General features: G+C 53.3%; 1 long non-coding RNA gene across 1 annotated transcript; it reads left to right on the forward strand.

The window, feature by feature from the left end:
* The first annotated feature begins 4,851 nt into the window (after positions 1 to 4,851).
* LOC115535835 (uncharacterized) lies at positions 4,852 to 5,549 on the forward strand. The gene is made up of 3 exons (XR_003974563.1): positions 4,852 to 4,963; positions 5,168 to 5,239; positions 5,539 to 5,549. It is a non-coding gene; the product is annotated as an uncharacterized LOC115535835 (long non-coding RNA).
* Positions 5,550 to 5,904: the final 355 nt, after the last annotated feature.

Raw genomic sequence — 5,904 nt, forward strand, 5'->3', positions numbered from 1 at the left:
GCGGCCGTCCTGCGGACCGCTCTGGCTCACCTGCGGCTTGATGCGGCGCAGACGGAGTCAGCCCAGGCCAGCGCCTTCTTCAGGCACAACCCTGTCCCGGCCACATTCTCCGTCCCTCCTTCAGAGGAGTACTTGAAGGAGCTCCATGCTTGCTGGAGGGACACTAGGGCCCTATCTCACTCAACGTCGGATGCCCGGATCTTGGCTGCCATGCAGAATTTGGCACAGGTTAGGCTGGGCCGCATGCCATCAGTCGAGCCTGTCATCGCCTCCTATTCTGGCTCCTGATGAGGCTCTGAGGCCAAATGCCAGGTGTCCTCGGCCACAGTGCAGGGTCACAGACGACCTCCTGTCAAAGGCCTACGACGCAGCGGCGCGCATGGGTCGTATTGGGCACTCCCTTTCCCATCTGGTCGAGCCGTCGCTGCAGAGTCTGAGTGACGCCTCATTGCAGGCTTTTGCCCTCATGTCGAGGGAGTTAGGGCGCACTATGTCCACCCTCGTACAGACTCGCCGCCAGGTGTGGCTTGCGCAGTCGCCCCTGACAGAGACATGTAGGAGGGTCCTTCGTGCGGTGCCGGTGGAACCAGGGGAGCTCTTTGGGTCAGCTGCCCTGGAAGCACTGGAGGGGGCTGCCCGAGCTAGGCAGACAGGCAGCAGCTGTCCGGTCTAAATAGGAGTGTGTCCGCTCCTAGCAGGCCTGGGGGCCCCTCGGCAGTCCCCCAGCGGCGCTTTCAGCCACCTGATAACTCCGGTGGCCTACGAAGGTCTCAGCGGCCTGCGCAACAGCCCACGGATGGCATTCGGGCCCCCGAACGCCTACCTTCCTGGCAGCTCCGTGCCCCACAACCCAACCGACGCCCCCCCAGAGCCTCAGGAGGCCGGGTGTTTTTCCCATCAGCAGCTCAGTTACTGGGCTGCCTGTACTTCAGACCCTTGGGTGGTTTCCACCTCCTTGACCCAAGGGTACGAATTGCAGTTCCGACGCCGGCCCCTAGCCTTCAGCCGGGTCAAAATGACGGCCTTAGCTCTGGACCAGGAGTTGTCCACCCTCCTGGCCAAGGGGGCAATCGACCCAGTGGATCCTCTGCTGCACCCAAGAGGATTCTACTCAAGGTATTTTCTCGTAAAAAATAAAGATGGCAGATTTCGCTAAATTCTCGACCTGAGGGGACTCAACAGGTTCCTGAAGGTCCTACCATTCCACATGCTCACCGCATCCGACACGCTGCGGGTGGTCGCAAGAATGGTTCACCACGGTGGACCTAAGGGACGCATACTTCCACGTCCCAATTGCACCGCGCCATCGGCACTTCCTCCGGTTCGCCTTTCGCGGCCGGCATTTTCAATTCAGGGTACTTCCCTTTGGTCTCTCCCTCTCCCCGAGGGTATTCACCAGGGTGGTGGCGGCAGCTCTCGCACCCCTGCAGAAGCAGGGCACGAAGGTCCTGCCGTATTTGGATGACTGGCTGATCTGTGCACCGTCCCAGTCTCAGGCGGCCCGGGACAAGGCTCGGCTACTCTTGCACGTGGCCCGGCTTGGCCTGACGGTAAACTTTGTGAAGAGTCGCCTGGACCCATCCCAACGGGTCACATACCTGGGGATGGTCCTGGACTCGGACGCTATAAGGGCCTATCTGTCACCTCAGCGTGTGACCGACATCCTCCTCTGCCTCCCCCTCTTCGGGTATGGCAGGATGGTGCCATTCATTCTTTTCCTGCAGCTCTTGGGCAAGCTGACAGCTGCCTCAGCTGTGGTGCCTCTCGGCTTGCTGTCTCTGCGCCCTATGCAGATGTGGCTGAACAGCTTCCACTTGGACCCCAAGTGGCACAGGCACCGAAAGGTCAGAGTGTCTCGGCAGTGCCTCTTCTCTCTGTCCCCATGGAGAAAGAGGTCGTACATGTCTGTGGGTGTACCCATGGGCACCTTTCCATCCCGCCGGGAGCTGGTCACGACAGACGCCTGCCTATCGGGATGGGGCGCGGTTTGGCAGGACTGCCCAAGGGCAGTGGCTGGCCCAGAACCACGCTCACATCAATGTGCTAGAGCTCAGGGCGGTACAGCTAGCACTCAATCATTTGCTGCCTCAGTTGAGAGGCAAGCATGTGCTGGTTCGATCCGACAACAGGTCAGCTGTTGCCCAGATCAACCACCAAGGGGGGACCCGGTCTTCACGGCTACTCCGGGTATCTCGGAACTTGTTGGCCTGGGCATATCCCCACCTGGCCAGCGTACGGGCGGTCTTCATACCGGGGCAAAGGAACCAGGTCGCAGATTTTCTATCGCGGCAGAAGCCCCCAACCGGGGGAGTGGCGGCTTCATCCGGAGGTGGTGGAGACGATGTGGGGTCTCTTTGGCAGGGCGGAGGTGGACCTCTTTGCATCAGAGGAATCCGCACATTGCCCCCTCTGGTTCTCCTGGACGGAGGTGACCGGCCCCCTCGGACAGGATGCCTTAGCTCACGACTGGCCACAGAGTCCTCTGTATGCCTTCCTACCACTGCCCCTGATTCTCCCCACACTCCAGAGGGTGCTTCTGCGGGGCCACAGGCTACTTCTGGTGGCCCCCTACTGGCCAGGGAGACTCTGGTTTCCACTGCTGCGCAGGCTCTGCTGTAGCTCTCCATGGCGCCTCCCCTGCAGGAAGGACCTCCTTTCGCAGCTGGGGGGTCAGATTTGGCACCCAGATCCCCGTCGCCTCCAGCTCTGGGCTTGGCCGCTGCAGGGCCCGACTCACTGCTGAATGTTTGCACTGAGACCGTCAGGAATACTATTCTGAGTGCCAGGGCACCATCTACCAGAGCACAGTATGCCAACAGATGGAAGTTATTCTCTGACTGGTGTAGGGGTAAGACAGTAGACCCAGCACGTTGCTCCGTGGCCACCGTTCTGGAGTTTCTGCAGTCCCTCCTGGATGGTGGTCGCTCTCATTCCACCTTGAGGGTCTATGTGGCTGCTATCTCTTCCCGACATGAGATGGTCAACGGAGCCACAGTGGGGTGCCACAGGTGGGTGTCCCTCTTCCTTAATAATAATAATACATTTAATTTAGAGGCGCCTTTCAAGACAGAGTCGACAGACCCAAGGTCCCTCTTCCTTAGGGGGGCCCTGAGGCTGCGTCCCCCTAGAACTCTGAGGACTCCAGCTTGGGACCTGCCCCTGGTGCTGGAGGCCATGTCATCAACTCCTTTTGAGCCTCTGACCCAGATAGGGTTGAAGTGGGTGTCCATGAAGGTGGCTCTTCTGCTCGCCATTACCACTGCAAAGCGGGTCAGGGAGTTGCACGCCCTATCCGTGGCAGATACATGCCTGCGGTGGAACCCTGATGGCTCAGGTGTGGTTTTATGGCCCAATGTGGCGTTCCTGCCCAAGGTGCTTTCACGCACCTATTTTAACCAGCCTATCCAGCTGGCACGTTTTAACTCCCCATCTGAGGGGAATGAGTCCGAGATGCTGTTCCCGGTACAGGCGCTTAGGGCTTACATTGCTGCTACGGCCGGTATACGGCAGTCCGAGCAACTGTTTGTGTGTCACAGTGGCCCTAACAGAGGTTGTGCCTTGTCTAAACAGAGGCTGTCCCACTGGGTCGTCGACACCATTAAACACGCCTATGTGGCCAGTGGCCGCCCCCCGCCATCCGGGTTGAGGTGCCACTCCACTAGAAGCGTGTCGACATCGTGGGCTGCACTAAGAGGTGTACCCCTGGAGTCGATCTGTGCCGCGGCATCATGGACGTCGGCGGGCACCTTCACGAGGTTTTACCGCGTCAACGTCGCCAGTCCCCACCCGATGAGTGTGGTCCTATTCAGTGGCGGAGCCAGGGGGTGGCCGGGGGTGGCCACGGCCACCTCCCGTAGAATCTCGGCCACCCCATTGGCCACCCCAAGCACCCCATCACAGCCGTCAAAAGTTTTGACGGCTGTGGAAAAATGCGGAACCTTTCTCGCACCGGTAGTACACTGCCGGACCTTTTAGCCACGCGCAGCGCGCACACGTCCTGTATTTGAATTAAACGGCTCAAGCATGGCCTGAATGCCTGTTACCACCTGACGCTTCCACCGGCACCTGCGGCTAAGTGACGAAACCCAAAACAGAAAGGTATGATATCATAATGGATGTTGTTTTTGTCTTCTAATAACTGTGACTATCCCACCCATGACTATCTATTTTGCGAAGTTTAGAAGCAAGGTAGATCGGAGGAGAACATAGTAAACTGTTAGAATTGCTATATGCTATGCTGTATTTGATAACTACGTTGCGAGATTGTGTACAGTGTTTTAATATAATCTCTCTCTAGTCTCTACACGTATTTGTTTTTGCAACTTCGGATCGATTTTCGATCTAGTTATTTGCTGTTAACTGCTATTGTTGCCAGAACGTGTTATGATTGTGTCAGGTATATACAGTATTTATGCTGCATTTTGGATAAGTGTCATTAAAGAGGGAAAAATAATAATGAAGAGGAAGAAATCAGACATAGCGTCCTTCTTCAAGTGGAAAGAAGTCAGCTAAGGCAAAGAATGAGGGTGAGATGGAGAAAAAAAAGGCAGAGAGCAAGGATGAGGAGCCCCCAGAGAGCAGCAATTTAAATGGACCTCCAGGTATACAGTAGCTATAGAGACTCACATATAGTACAGCTTGGTATGAGGTTATCTTATTTACAATTGGCTTAAAGTTTGTCTATTCATATGCAGGTCAGGTTGAAAGTGCATTGTAAAATATATCAGTTTGTTTTTTCAGTACATTAAAGTATGGCATATTTGTATTTGCTACCCAGAGACACTTTCACTAATATTATACTTAGTTTATAGTGCGTTTGTTAAACACTATATAGCATGCATTATAAGACCTTTAGGAAAATTACCTGTACACCTTATTGTAATTATTTTTGATGTTTCTGAAAGATTGATCGAGAGCAGGACAGAAGAGTCCTCCCTGAGGAGTGGCCCCAGTGGATCCCCAGGTAAATTGACAATCTTACATTGTATGTTGTACTCTTCTGCTAACTTTTCCATCGATATTGTCCACAAGTTTATATTTTATATGTTTAATGCTGTAGAAAATGAATTTTAATCTTTTGTATCTGTGAAATACTTGGTTAGTGGATCATTACACCTTGTGGAAAATACTTTAAACACCTATTAATGTTTTTAATATATATATTTAGATTCCCACAGAAGATTCAGACAGCGAGAGAGAGGAGCCTCCAACAACGAGTGGCGGCCCAAGGTACCTCCAGGTATACTCACTCTTTCACACATACTGGACACTTTAATTCCACTTCAGTTTTGCCCAATCTGATACAGTGGCCTGATAATTCATAAACAGGTATGAGTCATACCACTCACCGTCCTCAACTGGAGTAGAGTTGGATGAATGGCCTCAAATCTATAACGTTTTAAGCAGATTATAGTGTTCAGATAATCCATTAGATGTAACATGGGATACTACACTCCAATGTATGAGTTTATCTTGATTGTTATTAATCTCTGCTGTAATTGAATAATTGAATATGCCTTTTTTTCCATTTTCAAACAGACATTTCCAAATCAAGAACCGATAGATCTTTAAGGACAGTCATTGAAGTGTTCAGTTTTAATGAGATGTCACTGTTTGGATTCTATGTCTGATATGTGTAAATGTGGCTCAAACTTTAATCTAATCTTGCAGAGTCCGCCTAATACCCATTGTGAATATCTCATCTCATCTCATCTCATTTTCGTCCGCTTATCCGGGGTCGGGTCGCGGGGGGAGCAGCTCAAGCAGGGGGCCCCAGACTTCCCTTTCCCGGGCCACATTAACCAACTCTGACGGGGGGATCCCGAGGCGTTCCCAGGCCAGTGTTGAGATATAATCTCTCCACCTAGTCCTGGGTCTTCCCCGAGGCCTCCTCCCCACTGGACG

Source organism: Gadus morhua, chromosome 22, assembly GCF_902167405.1.
Source record: "Gadus morhua chromosome 22, gadMor3.0, whole genome shotgun sequence".
Taxonomy (NCBI): Eukaryota; Metazoa; Chordata; class Actinopteri; order Gadiformes; family Gadidae; genus Gadus; species Gadus morhua.